Source organism: Hylobates moloch, unplaced genomic scaffold (genome assembly GCF_009828535.3).
Source record: "Hylobates moloch isolate HMO894 unplaced genomic scaffold, HMol_V3 SCAFFOLD_11, whole genome shotgun sequence".
NCBI classification, from domain to species: Eukaryota; Metazoa; Chordata; class Mammalia; order Primates; family Hylobatidae; genus Hylobates; species Hylobates moloch.
The window spans coordinates 105,740,629-105,765,116 of NW_026652286.1; the positions used below are offsets into that span (position 1 = coordinate 105,740,629).

At 43.7% G+C, this 24,488-nt stretch overlaps 1 protein-coding gene across 2 annotated transcripts in view; it reads right to left on the reverse strand.

The window, feature by feature from the left end:
- The window catches only part of OPCML (opioid binding protein/cell adhesion molecule like), a 1,137,420-nt gene that overhangs the window by 592,472 nt on the left and 520,460 nt on the right, over positions 1 to 24,488 (reverse strand). The window lies entirely within an intron of this gene.

Here is a 24,488-nt window from a genome sequence, read left to right on the forward strand (position 1 = left end):
AATATCTGACTTTCTGGAGGTCATGGAATAGACCGAATATCTGACTTCCTGGAGGCCGTGGAATAGACTGAATTCTGAGCAGTGGATTATCCAGAGTGTTCTTTGTGCTGGGCCCAACACACAATTTCTCCAAACAGTGGATAAATGAATAATGCAGATCCTTGCCATCCACCATGTGCCCCCAACCCCTTTTGACAGTTGTCAGGATCCCCCCTAATCCCAGGGGGGCTTTTGGTCACACAGGCTGGCAGCACCCAGCACACTGTCCCATGGTCAGCAGATCACTCAAGAAGTCCCTGCACCCCGAGGAAGCGGCACACGTCTCTCACCACGCTGGAGTCAGGCAGAAATGCCAGCTGGGAAGGAGGAGGTGAAGAGGCAGAGAGCAGGGGCTGGCAGCTGTGTTCTAGCTTGGAAGGAAGTTGGACACCCACGTATCTCAAAAGCGGGAGCAGGCAGCCCAGAGAGTGGGTCTCACTCCTCTGCCGTCTCATCTGAGGCCTCCTCCATCCGCCTTGCCTGAGAGTCACTTTCCATTGCCAGTGCCCCTGGGGACGTAACTGCGTCCTTAGAGGCTTTCCAGAAGAAAGCAAGTGTGATTTTGCTATAGCTGTAATTTAATTTTTATTTTATTTTGTGGGTCCTTTGATGTTTTATTAATGGTTCCGCTCTCTCTTCAGAGGCAGTTAGAATCGTGTCTATCATCTGGCAATTGACAGCCAAGTCCCAGCAAGGCAGAACGTGGAGGCTGAGGTGTGCTTGGTGGAGGGGACACAGGGGCCAGTTGAAGATGCTCTCTGCAGGTGACTGAGGTCGGCCTTGGCCATGCACCTCCTGGCCGTCCTGATACTGCCTGCCAATGCCCATGTGGGCACTGCTGCTCCACGTGAAGGGTCTGCTCTCCTCTGATCCAGTTGCTGCCCCCACTGCTAACAGCTGCTCGGGAGGCCAGCTGGCGAGGGACCATGCCCTCGCTCTGCTTCAGGGCTTGCCTTGGTGCTAGCTGACTTTAGCCGTCTACTGAGAAGGTCCATACCAGACGCGTGGATGGACGTGGGCTCAGAAGCAAGATCATACCGCCTTCCTTCCGCCGCCCTCCATCTAACCTGCCCCTCTCCATCTACAGGAGTTGGTTCAAACACCATCCCCCAGACAGAAATCAATGAGCTGGGATGTCTAGGTCCACTCTATCCCTCACTAGCTTCTGTGGACTTCTCCAGTGCCCGCCCCTTCCCTCCACTGCACCGAGCTAGTCTACATCATGGTCCTTCCCACCTGGACTGCTGCACTCTTACTCCTCCCATCCCTCCTTTCTCAGCATTGGTGGCAGCCATGAGAGCCTGGGAAGCTTTCATGAATGCCACACCCTTGCTTGGACTCCTTCGTGGCTTCCCATTAAGTTTAGAATGAAATCCAAACTTAGAATGAAATCCCTGCCTGCTCCTGCACCACTGACTCTCCACCCAATCTCTCTAGCCCGGGTTTTCAACCATATCCCCACTGCCAACCACAGTCCCCGGGGAGAGATGATTTTAAAAGATTGATGGTGGAACAAGTGCATGAACGAATCAATAGCCAGAATGAATGAATGAATGGCTAGATCCATTCCCCCACATTGCTTGGAAGTAACATGACAACATGACTGTAAATGTGATGTAGACACATACAGCAAATGCTGTTTCTGAGATAGCTGTCTACACTAATGCTTTTTCACCCTAACACCCATGTTCTCCTTTTCTACCCCTGCTACCCCACAGCTCTTGGGTACTAGTTTTTCTCTGTGGGGAGATAGGGCAGGTCATATTTGGTAGGGTGAGTGCAGCTTATCTCCTCTGCATTTCCACAGATAAGACATATTTTTGAAAAATATTTTAATATAACCCTTTCCTTAGGGACTACAGATGTATTCTTAACCTTCACACCACCCTTTCTGATGGTTCAGCCATGCAAGAAAAAAAAAAAACTATTATGCATGGATACTTATCAATATATTAAATGCATCTAATCCAGATTTTTCTTATCTTTTCTGTGAATTCTTTTTTAAAAGGTTTTCTATCTTTTTAAAAATTGAATCACATTATTTTATGAACTCTGTCAATTAGGAGATGGGCATTTCCCTGGCCCTGGGGGAAAGGGGCTGCTGTTTGCTGCCTAGGATCTATTTTTAATTTGCCCTTAATTGTAGAATCCTGGAATTTCCAAGCATCCTTTGGGTTAGCTGTGGCCCTCAGACTAAATTTAGGCTCATGGATGTGTGCAGCTTCCAAGACAAGTTCTAAAAAGGGAGGATGTCTCTTTTCCTTGCCCTTCTCTTTTCCTTCTGGGTGGAGTGTGGCCTTCGTAGGGAGAGCCATCCTAAGAGTGACTGGGAATGGAGTGTGCTCAGAACAGTGAGACCAGGGTTTCTGTCATGGGGGCATTGTGAGACAGCCAGGTGGAAGGAGATCCCTGGAGAAGCTCTAACCTACTGAGGTGGAGCCTTGGGAAGTTCGCGCCATCTGTAGTAGGGAGGAGCCTGGTCCCTCCTCTTCCTGTGTGGAAACTGGGATTCAAGCTGCGGGTGGAAAGTACTCTAGCAGGGACTCTGGCCCAGTGAGAAAGAGTCCCTGTTTCCCCTTTTTCTTCCTTTTCGCACAATAAAACCCTATCTTACTGCCATTCAAATGGTCTGCAATCCTGAATTTTCTTGGCCATGGGACAAAGAACCCCATCTTTAGCTGAACTGAAAAAAAAAAAGTCCTGCAACAACTGGAAGACCTTGAATAAGTGAGTTCTTTACTTTAAAGGATCAAGAAAGAAAGTTTTATCTGCTTAATCATCATAACTTGTTTTTTATTACCGCAATTGTAACTAATAACTCGGAAACTTTGCACAAATTTTGCTATAGGGTACTATTGAAAGTCGAAAGTCGCTGGCCGAACCATGCACCACTGGCCAGAACTATGTGAAACTCATACTATCTGGAAGGTGGTCAGTGCCCTTCCCTGGTCCCACATGTCTGCCACTTCTTTTTCTGCTAGAATTGTTCCAGAACCTTTCTGCACTGTGAGGTGTGAATGCCTAGACATTGGCCTGACAACGCCTGCCCCATGCACACAGCAGGTCCTGCCTTCCCCCCTAGCAGGAGCAGTGACACCAGGGTAACTGGGCATGAAGTGCTGGCCAGGAAGATTATATCAGAATGCAGTAGGCTCATGCATATACCTGTCATGGGGCCACCTAGGCTGGTGTAGTGCTTGTGGCATAAGCAGGAGGCCTACCTAACAATTGTCTGCAAAATACCTGAACTGTTAATCCTTTTCCCTCTAAAGCAATCATATTCACTTAATTTAAAACAGGAGAGTGGAAAGGCATGAGAAGAAAAATCCTTTTCTTTCCAGACTTTGAGACCAGACGTCAAACCAGTTTAAGAGGAGACATCCCCTAGAGCATTCTTTTCCCCAAACTTATGAGGCAGCCTTGCAGGTACATGCCCACAGATGGTGGCCTTGGGGACTTTGTCCCACACAGCACAGTACAACCTATTTTAGAGTTTGTTGCCCCATCCTCCATTTATTTTAGCAATTCGTGGTTATATTCAAAATAACTGAGCTATTTATGCTGCTGCAGGATACAGCTCCATCTATAAATGACCTCAGCAGAACTCTGGATTGATTTAACCTCCCTTATCTGTGTGATTAGCTCAGCCACAGAGCAGATACTTGGTGCTTATCGCCCCATTAAAGAGTCAAAGAATGCTGTTACCAGTTTTTTATCTCCAAAATGCACACAAAGCCCTGCTGATTATTCTATTAATTTGTTAATGAACCTGTCCTCAGACAGAATCTGTGTTCCTTTGGAAGGCAGGGTGGGGAACTGAGCATTCAAAGGTGTTTGAGCCTTCAGAGGCAAAACTTAAAACTCTAGAATTGCTTGTAGAAGCTGGGATGAACATGCTTATTTTTATTTTGAATTTTTATTCTCTTTCAGTCTTTTATTGAAATAATAGGCACACAGAGAGATGAAGAAATTAGGCCAGAAAAAGTTCAATGTCTGATGGAAGCAGACCCAGGCCCAGAGTGGTGCAACGAAGCAGGCATAGACATTTTGAATAGTTAGCACATATATCATATCTTCTTGTGGCCAAATCACTCAGCTTTTTGCAGTTGATACACGGATGGTAATTTTAGAACAAAAGATTGTGGGGAAAATGGTTTATGCTTTTCTTGGATATATTGTCCTGCATTTGAGGTCCATTGTGCATTTATGTTTTATATATTCACAGACATGCAGAGAATTCCATGAGGACAGGCACATGTCTGCATATGCTTCAAGTGCACTGCAGGTGCTGTGTCAGTAGAGCTGTCTCATTGCTGGGATCTTGTAGTATAGCTACTTGCATTGGAAGCTCTCAGATTCTCCAAGGTTTTCACCTTCTACTACGGGTCTGCAGTTCTCCAAGCTTCTTGGGCAGAAAGATGGCTTTAAAATAGCATCAGTGACCAAGAATCCTTGGGTCATTCCATTGGCTACAGAATTAAGCTCAGACCCTGCACAGTGTTAGCCACTTGTGACTTAGTGGAGCAAGGAAGTAGGTGAATCAGAGAGAGCTGACAATCGACTGCAGTGCATAACTACTGTCTGGTAAACAACTGAAATGAAAATGGGGAAGAGACGGGAAAGGAATGTGTTCCTTCAAAAGCCCCAAGATTGTGCTCGGGACGTCCTTTTCTGATTTTTTTTTTTTTTCTGATGTGGTAGATGCCATGATGCAGTTCCCAGATTCCCTTTGGGAAAGAAGTACATATTTCTCCAGGTGCCAGGAATATTAGCTGTGGAACGCTCCCAGCTGAGCCTCTCTCTGGGAACTGCCCTCAGTGGACAAAAGCTGCCTCATTCGAGGTCACTCCACTTTACAGGGACAGCCCACTTCTAGGACTAGGGCTCTATGGGAGTGGAAAGATCTGTCACCCTCCCTTTGTTTGGTGGCAACTTTGAAGGCCATTACTGCACCAGAATCTCCACAGGACTGACTGAGGCCTCTGACATGACTGCAGCAATGTCCACTATTCCTTTCAGCCAATTCTAATCCCCTTCCTGTTCACAGGTGTTCTTCCTGACAGTACTCCCTAATGCACTTTCTGAACAAAAGTCTCCATCTGAGAGTCAATTTTCATGGAGCCAACCTAATATATCTGGTCATATGAATGATCTGTACATAAACACACCCGATTAAGGAGTCACAGCAAGAAGACTGAGCAATTTTCTACGTTACTGAGGAGATGAGCATGGACATGGACTGACATGGATTAATCTCTATTTGACATCTGTGTCAAGTTTTGATTACTTAAACATATTTACTCTTCCAGATTACTTAAGTCTACATGTATGGACAGGTTTAGTGGGATTGAATGCATTCTTGAATTCTATTTAACAGAGAACAATGATTTAGATTAGGATTTATTTACTCTTTATCCTTTCAAAAAAAATATACGTTGTCTCTAACATATGTAGATACAGTCCCTGATCTCAGGGAACTTCAAGTGTTGCAAGTAAACGGACATAAATACTTGCCTGTTACGTATTTGGAAGAGTTGGCTAAGGTAACAAAACAATAGAATCTAGAATAAAAAAGACGTTCGTAGTCTGTTCAAATATAACAAGTTGATATTTCCAGGAACACATTAAGGAAGTCTGGCAATTTGGTTCCTAAAATCAACTGTACTGATACAAGGTTGATCGACCTAACTTAGGAGTAAAGTTCAAAGAACCTAGGCAATTTAATTCAGTAGCCATATAGTACTCAGACCAAGTGAAACATTAGTCCACTCTATACTATACAAGTTGGACAGTAGAAAGCAGCAGTCCCCAATCTTTCTGGCATGAGGGACTGGTTTCATGGAAGACAATTTTTCTATGAATGGGGTGGGTGTGGAGAATGAAACTGCACCACCTCAGATCATCAGGCATTAGTTAGGTTCTCATAAGGAGCACAGCCTAGGTCCCTCACACGTGTAATTCACAATAGGGTTTGTGCTTCTATGAGAATCTAATGCCGCCTCTGATCTGACAGGAGGTGCGGTTCAGGCAGTAATGCTCACTGCTGGCCACTCACTTTCTGCTGTGCGGCCCAGTTCCTAACAGGGCAAGGACTGGTACTGGTCCATGGCCCAGAGGTTGGGGACCCCTGGGATATCTACTGTCTTCAGTTCTAGATGCCATTAGAAAGCATTCAGAGGAGAATGCGCAGAAAGGTAAGAGGTCAGAAATTCAGTTATTTGAGGAACCCTTGAAAGTTTCACCTCCTCCTAGTCCCTTTTCATATCCAGCAATACAACCAAAGAGTTTCCCACAGCTGAGCTCTTCTTGTGATGCCTTTGCATTTTGAATCCCCACTGTCCTGTCCACTCTTCAAGGAACAGCTCAGAAGTCTCCTCCATAGTGAGCCCAACCCTCCACTGGGAGTTGGCTTTATGGGGAGCAGTTTGCTCACACCTCTGTCACAGCTCCCATCCTTCTTTCTGCTCTTGCTGTGGCACTCTACAAGAGGGCTGCCAGGGATCAGAGCTTTGTCATTCCAGCATCTAGCAGAATGTTTGCTATATAGAAAGTGTTTGTCATTATTAGATAAATGGATAATTTGTGAATAAATAGGTGAACAAATGAATGTGCCAATCCTAAATGCAAGAGGAGGTAGCTTGGAAGTGAGAACACTTGTAAGAGGTGGAAGAGTCTTCAAATATTTAAAGCATTATTAAAGTATTCTTGTAACACAATAAAGAAATACAGTCTGGATCATAGCTTTATGGAGTGAATCTGTAATTAACTTAATAACTGTGACCAAAAGTTTTTGATTAATGAATTAGTGGTGATATGGAAGGAAGTCTTTAGTGATAATTTTAAGATTGTATCTTTAGCCTTATCCTTTTTAATATTTCTATCACTGTGTTGAATAAAGATATAAAAAGCATAATTATCAAAATGTAGGGATGATATGAAGCCAAGTGAAATAGTAAATAAATTGGAAGATTAAAAGCAGGACGCAAAAATATCTCAAGAAGCTAGAATTATGAGCTGGTCTTGCCAAGTTGATATTCAAGGGAGAAAAATAAAAAGCCATGCCACCAAATCCTGAAATAACTGTAAAACAGAAGATGAGGAACATGAAGCTTAACTCCAGCATTTGGAACAATCAACAGGGAATTTAGTTGTGTGTAAGTTCATAATAAGTTCACATAATCAAACAGCTTGAAACAAAGTTAACCCAAACTTAGGAAACATAATTGGTAGTACACTATCTAGAATTTTTTTAAAAGATGTAGGTAAACTGTTGCAAGTTGTGTTCAGAGCAGTACAAGCAAGCCCGGCGAGAATTCTTAAAACCATGTTATTTAAGAAAATAAGAATCTGGCAGGGTAAACATGGAGACAAGAATATTCAACAGAGACCTTGTCTATAGCTAAATCAAGCAGAGCTGAAAAATCTGCATCAAGCACATGGGATCACGCTCTTTCTATGGAGTCTAAGTGGCAGCATGATGCTTGAGAGCAGCACATACAGAGGACCTGATTTCAACTTCCACAGAAGAAGAAATTCTTAGTCACAGCTATGCAAAATAGTGAGAGTCAGTGCGAGAGAAGTGAGCCCCACGATCCGTGGTTACTGCAGGTGTCGAGGCTGCAACCTTGAATAATATGCAGGAGGAAACCTCTGGCGTAGATTCATGTATTGCATAGATAATTGGAGTCAGTGACCTTTTAGGTTCCCGAGATTCCACGATTTTACCCAAAGCTGACATGCTGTAAAACTCCAGAAGGCAGGACTGTGCTCAATTTAAGGAAAAACTTTCTAAAATGAAAGTTATTTAAAAACTGAATGAACAGTGATTTCTCTTTTTTTTCCAGGTATATTGTTTTAATAGTGATCCTTGTATTTGTCAGGAAGCTGGAGTCAATTATCTTTACAGTCCTTCAGCATCCAACATTATGGGTAAAGCGGGAAGACAGGCAGTCAGGAGCCATTGGTTATAGTCCAAGCTCTGATGGAAGCTGGAAAGTCATTTAACCACACCTAGCCCAGTGAGCTTATCTGCAAATAGGGCTAACATCATCTCTTCTGCAAATAGCATGCATTGAAAGGCTCTAGAAAAGTTGACTAAGTATACTAGAAGATTAATGTGTTCTTGGCATGGTTGCTAGTGCTGCCATTGTAGGTCAAAAACAGCCACAGACAGTTTGTAAACAAATAAATATAGCTATGTTCTATTATAGTCTTATTTACAAAACAAATGGCTGGCTGTGTTTGGATCATGAGCTATAGTTTGCTCACTCTTGGTCTAAAAAATGGTTCTCTATGGGGGACAATTTTACTTAACAGGGGACATTGGGCAATGCCTGAAGATATTTTTTGTTGTCACAACTCATGGAGGGGGCACGGTATTATTTTATTGACATTTAGGGATTTGAGGTTAGGGATGATGATAAACATCCCATAATACATAGGACAGCCTTCCTCAACAAAGAATCATCTGGACTGAAATGTCAATAGTGTCAAGGTTGGGAAAACCTGGCATAGACAAAGAAAACTATTATTTGTGCTTATCCAAGGTCCTTAGCAACAAATTCAACCTCCTGTTGGCTTTTTCAGTACAAACTACAGAACTCTAGAAGATTGGGATTGGAAGCAGTTGGAAAACAAAGAGGGGGAATGTGAATCTCTCTTAATTCACATCAACTGTAAAACAACTCAACACACCTTCCTCAAAGAAGTTTTATTTTTTTTAAGAATGGTGTTGCACGTGACAGAAACTCAACTCATAGTTTAGATTAGATTAAAAGCAAAAGTGAATTGAGATATTTTCTAATGCTAAAAAAAAAAAAAAAAAACTCTTTCTGGGCTGGACACAGTGGCTCACACCTGTAATCCCAGCACTTTGGGAGGCCAAGGTGAGTGGATCACCTGAGGTCAGGAGTTCAAGACCAGCCTGACCAACATGGAGAAACCCCATCTCTACTAAAAATACAAAATTAGACGGGCATGGTGGCACATGCCTGTAATCCCAGCTACTCGGGAGGATGAGGCAGGAGAATCACTTGAACCAGGGAGGCGGAGGTTGCGGTGAGATTGCGCCATTGCACTCCAGCCTAGGCAACAAGAGGGAAACTCCATCTCAAAAACAAAATCAGTCTGTACTTGGACTTTCCCACAGCTTCCTGGATATTTCTAGCATTCTGCACAGACTTTCAATGGCTCCCTTCCCAAAGGACTTTGCACATCTAAACTCGTCTGGCACCTCTCATGGGACTTGGCACCGGAATTATTTAATCTACCCCCTCATTCTGCAACAAGAAAACAAGGAGAGGTTATGTAACTGATTGTTGATCACTTGATAATGTAATGGTAGAACTCATACTAGGACCATTTTTCCGGTGAAGCTCACTTAACTTGCTGCACCATGTGGGCTCTGTTTTACAGAGAAAAAGGCAGTCCGTTTTTTCCAGGTAAAACCATTCTTGGATTTAAAAAACACAAGAACATTTTCTTTTTTATAACCTACGTCACTTTTTGGTTGGTGTACAATATTTCAAAAATGAAATGTTTAAAATAATGCAATGAATTCAGAAAGACTAGTTCAAACAATGCACATATCCAATTTATGCCAGTCCTACAATAAGGCAAAATTTTATCAAATGAAACTTAGTACCGCATATCATATTTAAGTATTCTTACAAAGGTTTATTTAAACATTTTCTTTGAAGAGGAAGTATTTAAGGATGATAAAGATAATTACTCATTGTAAGCATAATGGTCCACTTGACAGAAGAAATTAAATGTAAGGATAACTTTTAACAAAAATTAAGCATTAGAAACCTCTCTTCTACCACTCTGGTTTGTAATGTATTTTTAGGGAGATGGTCAAAAGTGCCACTCATTCTACCGCCTCATAACACCACACTCAACAATGTATAGTCAGGTTCTTCGGTATTACGTAGGACAGTAAGTGAAGGAGAGCCCTATATCCCACTGAATCCTCAAGGTGGGATTTATTTGTACCTGCTGCAGGTGATGAATTGATCTAGGACCAGTGTCAGAGAAGCACAGTGCTATAATCAATTCCGATTCTCACCTATTAGGCTGGGTAAGAGACCAAAATTTGCCACCTCAGAATATGAAGAATTGTTGAGCTGAAGACAATTAAGAGGAAGCAGATGCACAGCAGCTCTGTGCCCTCCATTTGCCTAAAAGTAGGACATAGATTTACCAAGACAAAAGGAACCCTGCTCCTCCTCCCACCACCACCACTAGGAAGAATGAAGGTTAACCACTGAAGACAACTTTACATTCTTATCTACTGGAGATGATACCAGAGGAATCTACATGAACAAGCTTTACTAACTGGCCTGTATCTGCCAGTTATTTGCCTGCCCACAAATTGTTGCCCCTAGAGAATCAAAGTCCTTTTCCATTATCTTGTCACTTCTCTAAAAATTAACTGTTCTTGAAGATGCTATGTAAGTTGGAATTCAAAAGCCACCTCTTGGAGAAATGCTCATTCCCTAAGCGGCTCTTGTGTGTATATGAAATACACATGTTGCTAAGATGCTTGTTTTTTTTCTTGTTAGTCTGTCTTTTGTTATAGGGATCTGTTTCAACTAAGAACCTATGGGGATTGAAGAAAAAAATTATTATTCTCCCCTACGGCTGCAAGATATTCTGTGCCTGCTGCTTCTACATCTCCAGATGACGTTTCCACTACAGGCTCCTTCCCCATGAAGGAAGGGCAAGGCAGCGCTAATGGCCTCACGGCTCACTCAAGTATCACTAGCCATCTGTCAGCAGAGTCCAGAGGCTGTGGCCCAGACTGTATGTCCATGCAGGACACTGTCCTTTGCCTTCATTTGGTGATGCAGTCAGTGTCCTGCTACAGTGAGGTACAGGCTCTGCTCTGTCCTGGGGAGACAAGCTTGCATTTGCATGAGAACAACATGTGGCCCAGCAGAAGGAGAGAGAAAGAAGTACACAGTTTTAATCTGAACTGAACACAAATATTTCTCAGGCTAGACATTTTGAACATTGGTCGCAGCCAGTTTATCTAAGTCTCAAGCCCTCCCTCTCTTCTCCAACCCACATCTACTGTCCTAGTATTGGTGCCATATTTTCTATTAAGAGAACTCTTGCATAATTCTCCCAAATTCCCACAGACAGAAGAATAGAGGAATGAAGAAATTTATCAGTGTGTGCCTTCAATGGAATAATGTACAGCAATCAAAATGGATGAAATGCATCTACAGGCAACTCATAGGATTAAAGTTAGCAAACGCAGTTACAAATAGAAAAGAGTACAAACAGCATAATCTTCTCTTCTAAATTAAAAAAAAGAAATCTAAATAATATACAGGTAATAAATTTACATAGATCTGACAATACCAGATAGATAGGCAGGTTGGAAAATAGATTGATTGAGTGATAGATCAATTGATCAACAGATAAGGGATAAAAGAGGGAGGACAGCCGGGCGCGGTGGCTCACGCTTGTAATCCCAGCACTTTGGGAGGCCGAGGCGGGCGGATCACGAGGTCAGGAGATCGAGACCACGGTGAAACCCCGTCTCTATTAAGAATACAAAAAGTTAGCCGGGCGTGGTGGCGGGCGCCTGTAGTCCCAGCTACTCGGAGAGGCTGAGGCAGGAGAATGGCGTGAACCCGGGAGGCGGAGCTTGCAGTGAGCCGAGATTGCGCCACTGCACTCCAACCTGGGCGACAGAGCGAGACTCCGTCTCAAAAACAAATTAAAAAAAAAAAAAAAAAAAGAGGGAGGACACACAACAGTAGATGTAAATTATCAGTGTTTTGGCTTCTGTGTTGGGTAGAGTGTTAGAAAGTATGCATTGTATTATGAAGAAAGGAAGGAAGAAAAGAAGGAAGCGAGGGAGGGAGGGAGGAAGGAAGGAAAGAAAGTCATTGCACATAACAGTCATGAGAATGTGACACGAACCCATAATTATACTTAATCCAATTCTGTGTGCCTGAAGGCCAAGTAGAAAAACAAATGTGACTAGAAACACTCCTGCTTACCAACACCTAGGACTCCCTATCAAAAAAGCAAGATATTGCCCAAATTTTGGCATGGAGTGAAAGATCCTTCCACATACTGACTGTTGCCTGACTTTCCAAAATCATCTCTGGTCACCGTTCACGTATTACAAGCTCCAGCTGCAACTGATCTTGGCTCCTCTTCCCCACTTGTGACAAACACCTCCAGACCACTCTGCCCTTGCTCCTGCTGTTTCTTCCTATAATATCCTCCCGATCCCTAACAAATCCTATGCCTCCTCCAAGACCCAGCCCACCCATCACTCTCTCTGAGACAGCTTTGCTGAGCTCCCTTCACCCCCAGCATACCAAGCAAGAATGAACCCTTTTCCATATCCAAGGCTCCTTGTGCCCATTCCTTTAACAAATACTTACATGTTAATTGGCTGTACATCCTCACCCTCTCTTGTATTGTGAGATCCTAAAGGACAGGGCTCTATTTTCCTCATTTGGTATTTCTGAAGTATAGTCATTTTCTATTGCTGTGTAAGAAATTACCAAAAATGTAGTGCTTAGAACAGTTTATTATCTCAAAGTGTGTGGGTCAGAAGCCCCATGGGCTTGGCTAGGTTCTCCGTTTTGGGCCTCACGAGGTTGAAGTCAAGGGGTCAAACAGCCTGGATTCCTATTTGGGGCCCCTGTAGAAGATCTGCTTCACACTTTCTTAAGCTTGTTGATTGAATTCAGTTCCTTGGAGTTGTGGGACTGAAGTCCTTGATTCCTTGATGGCTATTGACCATGGGCTGCTCATGGACATTCCTTGATATGGGCTCCCTTCATCTTCAAAGCCAGAAAAGGCCTGTCAGTTCCTCCTGGTACTTTGACTCTCTTTGATGTCCCTTTCTGTTATCAGCTGGAGAAAGTTTCTTGCTTTTAAGGGTTCCTATGATGACACTGGGCCCACTTGGATAATCCAGGATGTTCGTCCTATTTCAAGGTCAACTGTGCATTAGAACATAATATAATCAAAGAGTGATAGCTCATTATATTCACAGGTACCTGGAGTTAGGATGGGACATCTTTAGAAGGCCATTTTAGAAACTTTGCCTGCCACATTCAGTGTGTACCACCGTTAATAAAAAGGAGAGAGAGAAGGGATGTCTCCACAGCTTATTTCAGTACTTTCCACTGGTCCCACATGTGCACACAAACATCCTCACAGGCAACCACAAACATATAACGTCCTGGAAATTCAGGCCCACTCTGCTCCTTTATAATGAGGCTTATGTCCTTGGTCCACAGAGGTATTGGAAGAACGTCCTCAGCAAAGACTAGGCCTGGCCGGGCGCGGCGGCTCACGCTCGTAATCCCAGCACTTTGGGAGGCCGAGGCGGGCGGATCACGAGGTCAGGAGATCGAGACCACGGTGAAACCCCGTCTCTACTAAAAATACAAAAAAATTAGCCGGGCGTGGTGGCGGGTGCCTGTAGTCCCAGCTATTCAGAGAGGCTGAGGCAGGAGAATGGCGTGAACCCGGGAGGCGGAGCTTGCAGTGAGCCGAGATTGCGCCACTGCACTCCAGCCTGGGCGACAGAGCGAGACTCTGTCTTGGAAAAAAAAAAGAAAAGACTAGGCCCAACTTCAGGTCTAATAAATCAGAATCTTTGAGGGTAATGCTGTGAAATATGTGTTTTTAACAAGCTGTAACTTTGCTCAGGCTGTGAACTGGATGGCTTATGCAATAAACATTGATTTTTCACAGTTCTGGAGGTTGGAATTCCAAGACCAAGGTGCCTGCAGGGTTGGATTCTTGGTAAGGGCTCTCTTCTTGGCTTACAGATAGCCGTCATCTTCCTGTGTCCTCACGTGGCAGAAAGAAGACACTAACTGATTTTCTGCCTCTTCTTTTATAAGGGCACTAATCCCATTTGTGAGAGCTCCACCCTCATAACCTAATCACCTCCCAAAGGCTCTTCCTTCTAACATCATCACACCTGGACTAGGGGTTCAACATGTGATATTTGGGGGAACACAGTCTGTCCAGGTATTACTCCCTAGGTAATTCTTAGGTAATTTAATTTTTGAGAACCACCATCGGGACCCCTCTTTTCCTTTTTCTTTTTTTTTTTTTTTGAGATGAAGTCTCACTCTGTCACCCAGGCTGGAGTGCAATAGCACAATCTTGGCTCACCACAACGTCCGCCACCTGGGTTCAAGCAATTCTCCTGCCTCAGCCTCCCAAGTAGCTGGGATTACAGGCATGCGCCAGCACACCCAGCTAATTTTGTATTTTTTATAGAGATGGGGTTTCTCCATATTGGTCAGGCTGGTCTCAAATTCGTGACCTCAGGTGATCTGCCCTCCTCGGCCTCCCAAAGTGCTGAGATTACAGGCATGAGCCACAGCACCTGACCTCTTCTTTGGATTATACTTTATATCTTTGATGCTTATTTATGATACAGATGCTCGTTATATTCAAATTCCAGCAGAAAGCTGAGTCCACCAGTCTCAATGCTTGCTAGCAATTGGAGGAATCATAACATACACACTCTAGGAGTGATCAAGGAATAACTGCCCAGGAGTCATTTTCAATGTCAGTCTTCAGTTTTGCAGAAACTGTACAACTGATGCAAAGAAAGAGCTGTCTTTCTGTGTCACGTGTTGCAACCCCCTTGCCTCCTGAGCATTTTTTTCTGAGGATCCTTTCTTGGTAGCACTCTGGGAGCGTGGGATCAGCCCTTGATACCTGCAGCCACTACGAGAGGGCTGTACAGGCAGGCAGGAAGGTATCTTCTCAAGGGTGGGGATCTCTCTTGGCTGTGAGACTGTGTTCCTGCCATAGTTTTCCTTTGGGTTAAAAGTAATCTCTCTCCTATTTAAGAGTCTGGTAGCTAGGGTTGTTATTTTCCTTTTGAAAAACCCATTAAGGAACAGAAAACGTAACTCATCTGGAGCAAAGAAATTGGCCCCCTATTAAAATGTACACTGAATAGAGAAACTTCTGGGGCCAAAAATGGGTGCAGGAGATAGAAAGTGCAGTATATATGCACGTGTGTACATATGTGTGTCTGCATATTCTTTCCCTTCTTTTGTCTTTTTTACTTCTTTTTCCCCTTCTTTTTACTCTTTCTTTCCTTCTCTCTTTTCTTCTTTTGAAACGTGGCCAGCCAGAACAGGCACAACATCCCCAGAAACACTACTACCAGCCTCCTCTCCAAAATGCACATCAATTCAGACGTGCCCTTTTGTAGATCGGAAAATCCGACCCCCTTTTGAAGCCAGATGGCCAATGCGATAGGAGGAAAAGGGACCTGAATTGTGCTCCGCGCTGTATTTAGAGGTCAGCCAGTCCATTGTGCGGTTGCTGGTTTCACACCAGCCCTTGAGAAGCCGTGCAGTATAAAGAGCTCCGACTGGGCTTGTGCTGGAAACAGCCTCTTCCCGATCCCGGAGGGCAAGAATGTGCCGGGGCACACAGCATCACCTATGGCCCCGTGTACCCCGAGGCACACGCTGTGTCGTCCCCCAGCAACATGCCTCAAAGACGGCTGCAGCTGATGCGGCTTCGCCAGGGTCAGCTCTTACATGAGGACTGACAAAACCAAAGCTCTGTGTGCCGCTCCCACAAGCCACAGGGATGATACCGAGACACTGACTCTGCTCCTGCTTTTTCAGTTGTGGAGTGAGCTTGAACAGAGTCCCAAATCCCCTGTGCTCACCTACAGTCCTCACATTCTCTGGGCTTTGTTCTCACAGATGATGTTACTGTGAGTGATTATGATCTCTGCAGGCTGGTGAGACAAAAGAGACCAGAGCAGGACTGTCTTGCTTTTGTTTCCTGGACACATGACACCTGGCCTGTGGATTGTGGCTTTGGTTGCCTTTTGAAACGCCCGGCTAAGAAGAACCCAAGTAGTGGACTCCCATTTGCAAGACAGTGACATAAAGCTGCAGACCAGACTGCAGTAGAACCACCACATGGGAGAAGTTCTTGTGTCCTTCAGGATTTGAAAAGGAACTCCAGGTACCTGAGTGATGTTTCGGTGAAACCAGAGATAAGATAGTTGAGGCCCAGCCCCAAGGTGACCTCTGAACCAGTCCCCTCCAGTGAGCAGAGAGAAGTGGGGTCAGGCGGCCCCTTCTCCATGTCTCTGCATGCAGACACCACTTGATATTTGAATCTAAAGGTTAATTAAGTGCAGCTGCCAGGCAGAAAGACCACAATCAATTATCATGTCTTCTTGTCCATTTCAGCCTATTCTTAATTATGTTCATTGGGTTTGGGGAAGGAGGTCTTTCAGTTGAGTTTTAGAAAAAAGAAGCTATTTTGTTTTGAACAGACAGATCTCCCTTCCTAGACTACAACATCTATCTTCATCAACCCATGGTGATCCATGGGCTTGTTTGTCACAGGATAAGGGCATTGGGCAGAGGACCGTGGAGAGCATCCCTGGGTATCCCCATGGGCACAGAGGGAAGAGTGCATATGCCAGGGCTTCCTTCTAGGAATTCCTTGATAGGAAGGGCCACTCCTGGTGCAACCACTGAGAATCCAGTGTCATTCTCTGGAATTGCCCTCCTATGAAGGCCAGGCCCACGTACCAGCTGAGGGTCCACTCAACCACACGCACACAGGCATGCTCCCCAGCGCACACATGCACATGCTGACCCTTTGTCATAATTAACTATTTAAAATTCCACTGCTGCTAATCGAAGCAGCACGGCTGTGTTCTCATTAAGGAGATCAATTCCTGTTGAATATTCACCTCCAGGGGCGGATGCGGTCGGAATGAGCTGATGGTTTCTGTCTAGCTCGCCAGAGCTAATGAGTGGCTGCTGCCATTACAATGCAGTCACTCGCCTGTAATCAGTCAAAATAACAAGCAGTAGCTCCTTGCAGGGCTGCTGGGTATTCTACATAAATATACATAGAAAGACAGTTTCAGCAGAAACGGTCGGCCCATCTCAATGAGGCAGGCCTGAGGTGTGGCCTCCCTGGATTGCAATGGATTGCAAGCCCACCTCAGCTGGACTGTGCTTCCTTCTCCATCTGTCTTCCCTCCCTTCACCCACAGATGTGCTGCATGGCTGCCTGCTGCAGCCCACTTCAACCCCTTTGAACGTCTTTAACCCAACTTCTTTCTATTGTTTAGCCTCTGCTTCAAGTGAATTCTCCCAGTTCAGAAGCCTCAGCACTGAGAGGAGCAGAGGGCCAGTGGCTTTGGAAGCAGTTTAGGTAGCGGCTCCATCTCTCTTGAGCTGTCTGTACTGCAGAGCAGGCAGCTGGGATCCTGTCTCTTCCTTGCCTTTTCTGGGAACTCAGGATTAGAGAAAAAGTGAGTAAAGAGGGGAGATTTTCAAGATGGATCAAAATAAGCGGACACAAGTCAGTTCTTGGCTGGTACCTGCACACATGAGAGAGTAATGTTTCTGAGCTATGGGATAAGACCAATTTCATGTTCAAAAAAATGACTTAATGGTGTAGAAAAGCAATGCTTTTCTTTTAATATTAATTTTAGTTTGGTACACATCAATTACAACAAATCCCAGTAAGACACTTTTCTATGTTTTTTGGAAAATCTTACAAGAGTGACCTTGGCAAAGAATGGATTTTAGTTTTTTTCTCCTTCCCACTTGGCATACATAGACTCTCAGAGACTTTTAACTGATCAATGCATATGACAAGACAGGTCATTTAACCTAAGATACACATGCACCCTTGCTCATTCGTTGATGTATTCATTTCTATGTTTATTGCAGAAGTCTCCCACTCCTTACTTCAGTCCTTCAGCCATTCAGTAGACATTTATCAAGCATTTCCATGGACCAGACACTGAATTAGTCATTGAGATGACATGGTCCTTGTGAAGCTCTGAGTCTTGTAAGAGGATACACACAGGTAAGAGAATGAACACAATGCAGTGTGGGAGTCATTGACTTCTGATGGTGAAATGTTTTTGCCCAATTTTTTAGGTGAGAGCATTTTCTTAGAAATAACTCCTAAGTCCAGACAGGAAAGAAACTTGTTTTCATGAACAGCCCACCTCAAACGTCAAGTGGACACCCCAGGAGAGAGCCCCCAGGGTATGCTTCTATTCAAGGAGATCTGTTTCATAATCCAACTTTTCTGTGATACACCCCAGTTCACAAGCTGAAGACACATTTGTTCTGTGTGGTCAGCATGGTTGTAGGTAAGACTTTCTCAACAGCAGTGAGCTTTGCTGCATCAGCTGGAGACAGGATAATCAAGTGGGCAGGGAGTACACGGCTTCCTCCTACGCTACGGGCAGGAGGGAGACACTTGCTAACTTAAAGGTATGAGCCACATGTCATTGAAGAAAAAGTGGCGATAAGTGGATGTCATTTCTAATCTTGTCTCTCATGGACAAGGTTTGGGACAGCAAGGAAATGGGAAATGGCAGCTGGTGCCGCTCAGCATTCCAGCTCACCCATCCTGTGATCCTTATCAGTCATTAGAAAAGGTAATTAAGCCAGTGTCTTGCTCACACAGCCAATACTGAGCTGGTCGAAAATAATCTGCAGCCAGTGAGCACAGCAAATTAGCACCCCCTCAATCGCTGGCATCGGGGAACATTGAAGCTCCACTTGCCTGTGACACGGCAGCGTGCTGAGCCCCGTGCTACAGAGCAAAGCAGACTGGATGCTCAGTCTTTAAGGGGCTGCTTTCTAAGCACATGCAGTGATCTGAATACACATAGATAGGTCAAACAGAAGGAAAGTAAAACCAGTAAGTTAAGTCCTGAATGAGAGAAGGGGACTGACACCCTACAGGGTATTCAGCCAGTGGCTTGCTTGGGGTGGGAAGAATCTGGGTTTCTACTTAGCAGTAGAGCCTGAGGAACTCACCATGTGATCTTTGGTTATGAGTGGAGGGGCTGGCCATTTTCTGCTGATGGAGATGACAAATTTTTCTGGAGATAGTGGAGTTTCAGAAGATGTCCAAATGATGAGAAAAATGACTTCACACAGTAAACACTTGAAATAACCTATGAGTCCTGATGACACACTCTTGTGAAGGGAAACTTGATGGATGAACTCACTGTTCTTTCCCACTCATGCCTTTCTTCTGTTTTTTATTTTACTTTTTAACCAATCAACACATTAAAAATGTAGATTTAGAGATACAACTGCAGTTTTGTTACATGGATAGACAGTGTAGTGGTGAAATCTGGGCTTTTAGTGTGACCATCACGCAAATCGTGAACATTTTACCCAATAGGTGTTTTTTTTTCTGTTTTTATCCCTCACCTCCCTCACACCCTCCCATCTTTTGCTGTCGCCAGTGTCTGTTATTCCACTGTCTGCACATATGTACTCATTCCAATGCATTTTTTAATATCTATAATGTGCCACCCAACCAATGTGGGACAAAAGTCCAGATAAATATTCATCATAGGGGGTTCAAAGATGGACCTCTGCTTTTTGGATGGGGTTTTGGTAACTCACCATGGAAAAATATCATCCGTGGAATAATAACAGGAAGCCACTAAGCCAAAGTCACACAATCAATAAGTGGCAAAGAGACCTAACCTAAATTATCCTTCCCTTCAAGGCTTACCCATTAATTCCAGAGAGTCAGACCATCATATTTTCCTTTTGCAATTAAGAGAGATAGGAAACAGGAGCACTGGAGAGGAAATGCCTGGAATCACGGGCTCTTGCTAGCAATACAGGGAATGCTTTTGCTGCTGAGCCTGCTCACGGGGAAAGGCAGGCGAGTATTTGTGCACGCATTACACCCATCGGCCTTATCTCATGCATTTTGGCATTTTCATTGTTTGGAAGGGGAGCAATGAAACACTGCTCTCAGATGAGTTAGCTCTTTAACATAAACTTGCTCTATTGCAGCCCCGACCTGATGCAACAGTTGTAGGACTCAGTGCCATCAGCAGGTGCAGAGCCCTTCAAACATTGGTGAGTGTTAGGTCAAAGGGCTTAGCCTCACTCCAATCTAGTTTCCTGTAATTATCTGCTTAAAATAGCTGTGGCTGTCCATTGACTTCCTCCTGGTGTCCCAAGCTGCAGTGCGGCCAAGCAGTACAGCTAGACAACCACTGCGTTTTGCCTGCAGGATGGGTGATGGATTGCTCCATACAGCATCATTACATCCGCTAAGCACTTCACGATGCTCGGGGATGAAAGGAGTTATAAATGAAAGATATTATTATTAATAAGAATGTAGATGAACAAAGGGAAAATGTACTCACCCGCACTATCCATCACCTTACCACACTTCACCTAAAGACCATGATCTGCTGGAGCCTCAAGGAAAGCCTATTTGCAGAAATCAATAACTGGTTTTAAAAAAATAGATCTAGGCTCCACTGGAGCTGACTACTCAGGGGCTTCTCATCATTCTATGCAACAGTCAATATTAGCCATCACTGCCTCAGATAAAGATTGAATTCAAATTTAGTTAAGAGTACTTTTGTATGATAATCTACCAAGTGATTATTAAATGTATTTACAGAGGGTTTTAAAAATAGGCTGTGGGAGAAAATAAAAGAAAACAAAAAGCCTGCCTGAGTCTACTTGATGTGAGCTACGAGGCTGACTCATAGTGATGGACTCACATTAGCTTGGTTTGTCTGCTTTAATAAAATTAACACTTGGGGAAATCGAGTTTCATTCTGTGGGTGGCAGGAAGCATTTCCATTCTATGCATCATAAGGTGAAGGAAGAGGAACAGTCACTGAGCAGCCAGCAGCATAGATCAAACCCTCACCCTGCACAGAGGCCCAGAGCTAATTGTTGCGCAGAAAGTGGAGTTGGGTTTTATTACATATTTCACAGGAAGTGCTAGACAGCTGCCTCCCATGTGATCATTATGGTCCATGGAGAAACTAAGGCAAATGCCAGTTTACCTAAGCAGACGTTACAGATATGCATATAAACAGGGGACATTCAACACCGTTTTCCTGGAGACAGCAAGTAGGAAGGAGGATTCATCAGACCGACCTCAGGCAGGTTGGTGGGGGGCTGGGGGGAGAAGGGAAGAAAAAGCTTCTGGAGCAAGTGTGTTGTGCAGTGTTGATGGAAGTTGGGAGCGTGCTCTGGGAAGGAAGTTCGTTCTTTACAGGTCAAACAGCATACGTGTCCATTGAACTTAACTCATTAGGATGGAGACCTCTGGAGAGATTTACACATGGAGGAACTGTAGGTGAAGCACACACCGGAAGAAGAGAAGCAGCTGCTCACACAGCAGAGGGGCAGGTTTCACGGGTAATAAGATGTAGAGTTTAAGAAACGCTTATTGCCTGCTGTAATATACCCTTTGCACGTAATTCATGTACAACAAAGAACTACATAGGGATTTTTGCCCTGTGAATATTTAATTGCAACTTGCAAAACATGTCAAGCAAGTCTCAGACTTTCCCTGGACAATTTTGACAGTGGTGAAGACATTTGGTCTATGAGAGTGGTGGGGGATGGGGAGGTTCTTATCGTATGCATCTTTGCCAGTCCTCGCGCTTTTGAATATGGGTTAGTAAGGACATTTTGTGGAAGACTTGGAGTGTAAAATGACTCTCCCAGGACTCAGTTCTATCACTGCCATGGGTGACCTGGTGAGGGAAAGGACCTGCTTTCATGTCCCTTCTATGCCAGTGATTTTCCAAAATGGAGTGCATACAGATTATCTACAGAGTACAAATTTGTGTATATTTGAATTCCTGAACCAATGTGCACTGCAGAGCCTATGAATCTGCATTTTAACACACAGCCCTGATAATTCTGATGCAGGAAGTCCTCAAACTATGCCTTAAGAAACACTTCTAGGTTGATGTGCTGAGGTATCTATGGAGAACATGTATAGATAAGCCTATAGCTAATTTTCCTTCATAGTGAGGAAAATGGGATTGATTTGGGAGTAATTAGAATGTTACACTGGAATACAACCCAATGGTAAGCATAAATATGCAAATATGGGGTGACTTATTCTATAGTTCATAGAAATGTAAATTATTTTTATTTGTGCAAATATACACCATCTGTTCTCACCTGTGAGTTGTATCTCGACGTACTAGGACAGTCCATTTTTAATGTTGACATTTCTGTGGATGATTATGGCTGTTATTAAGTTTTTGATTATATAACTTGTTGCCTAATGGCTTGAAACCAGTACTAGGCAAAAGTATTCCCAAAATGTGTGTCTCAGGTGAAGTTTGGGTAACTGTATTGAAGAAATCCAAACTTTATAACCCTTAACTATTTGGTAATCTAGTCAGTCAGCTCTCTCAGGAACACTGGATTCTTCAGTTGAAAGCAAAGCCGAAAATTTAAAAACAGTAGTTTGTTTGGGTATTTCTTTTCTTATCATTTTAATTTGATTTTTTTTAATCAAGATGAGGTCTCACTTGTTGGCCAGGCTAGTCTCAAGCTCCTGGGCTCCAGTAATCCTCCCACCTCAGGTGCCTGAGTAGTTGAGATTATGGGCATGAGCCAACGTGCCTGCCAATTTGATTTTTTTTTTTTTTTTTTTTTGAGATGGAGTCTCTATCTGTCGCCTAGGCTGGAGTGCAGTGGTGTGATCTTGGCTCACTGCAACCTCTGTCTCTTGGGTTCAAGTGATTCTCATGCTTTAGCCTCCTAAGTAGCTGGGACTACAGGTGTGTGCCACCACGCCTGGCTAATTTTTTTGTATTTTTGGTAGAGATGGAGTTTCACCATGTTGGCCAGTCTGGTCTCGAACTCCTGACCTCAGGTGATCCACCCACCTTGGCCACCCAAGGTGCTGGGATTACAGACATGAGCCACCACGTCCAGCCTACATTTGATTTTTACTGTATTATTGTTTCTCTCATCATGACTTGATGAGAAGTTTGGGCATATGTGTTCAGGTTTTCTGTTGCACATAATAACTCTCAGAAAACACCACCCATCTGAGTAATTTTTGTTTTAATGGCCTTAATCATGATGAAGCTTTGTAATCTGTAAAGCTTTCAAGCCAGGTTAGAGAAGTCAGTTACAGAATTCCCCCTCTTTACACTCGAACGCATACATGTAAAAAATGGTCAAAATGGATTTGGGGTTTGGGCTTGTTCAGCTGTCAACATTTGGTAGTTTTTTTTTGAGACTTATCCACATGTAATACCCTGAAGGGTGGTGGTCTGATTGACGAGTGAGCACGTTGTCTGCCTCTTCTTTAGGGAAACCTGTGTGCATCCTCTTTTCTCATCCCTGGTTCCTGCTTTGCAACCTCATCCTGAACATCCTCCACACAGTAGGTTTTGTCCTGCTGGCAGCCTTTTTCTCTTGTTTTCCCTCCTAGAAATCTCTCCTTTCCAAACACCTGAATCTGGTCTAGGTAAAACTGTGATTCTTTCTAGCTAATGTCCCACATTTTCATAGTGCTTTCTCTCATAACTTGCCTTTGTTGCTTTGTACATTGCCTGGATTCCTATAGCTCTTATGATAAGGAACACATGTTTAGCAGTAATTCATCTGAAACAGTTGCCTGCAATCAGTTTTGTCTTTCCCGCTGGTGTCTAAGTATGACAACTATATATGATGCTTGCATATGTTGGATTTGTGCTTCATATTTTAAAAAAATTATTAGATTTCTAACGCATTATTTTTTCCTGCGAATAGTTGATATGTCATTTGGATACATATGTTAGAGTGTCTTGATATACATAATACTTTATGAGATACATAACTAACCTTGATACATGTTTATTTTAATAGACTGATCACGGTGGAGAATTCTAAGAGTTGAGCCTGGCCACAGAGGGCAGATGGGAACTTAAGGTGGAGGGATCCGTAGCCAAAATGCTTGGGAGCTTCCAATGCCAGCTCCACTGCTCACTAGCTCTGTGACCTTCAGGAAGTTACATGGCCTCTCTGTGTCTCAGTTTTGTGGTGACCCACTTGTCACAGCTTGCCTGGGACTTTCACAGTTTTTACACTGAACATCTGATGTTCCTGGAACCCTGTCAGCTTTGAGCAGACTGAGATGGTTGGTTACCACCAGGTTCTTTCTCTGTCTAACACAGGAGACAATAGTAATAATCTGTACCACATGGGGTTACTATGAAATAATTTATGCTGAGTGCTAAGAAAGTGCTGAGCAAAATTTAGCTCTTATTGTATGAATAGGCTAAGTTCAGGTAACAAAGAAGGTACTTACTATAGACATGCTAGTTAAAGCAAAAATAAAGAAATAGTCACTTAACTAGTGTGTGTATGTCATGTGGTCGATGTAGTATGTGTATGTAGTGTGTTATGTGTGTATGTGTGTGTAGTGTAGTGTGTGTGTGTGTGTGTGTGTAGTGTGGTGTGTGTGATGTGGTGTGTGTGCTGAATGTGTTACATGTGTAGTGGGTATGTTACGTGTGTGGTGTGTTACGTGTGGTGTATGTGTGGTGTGTATGGTGTGTGTGTTTGGTATGTGTGGTGTGTGTGTATAATGTGATGCATGTGTGTGTGGTGTAGTGTGTGTGGGATGGTGTGTGTGTG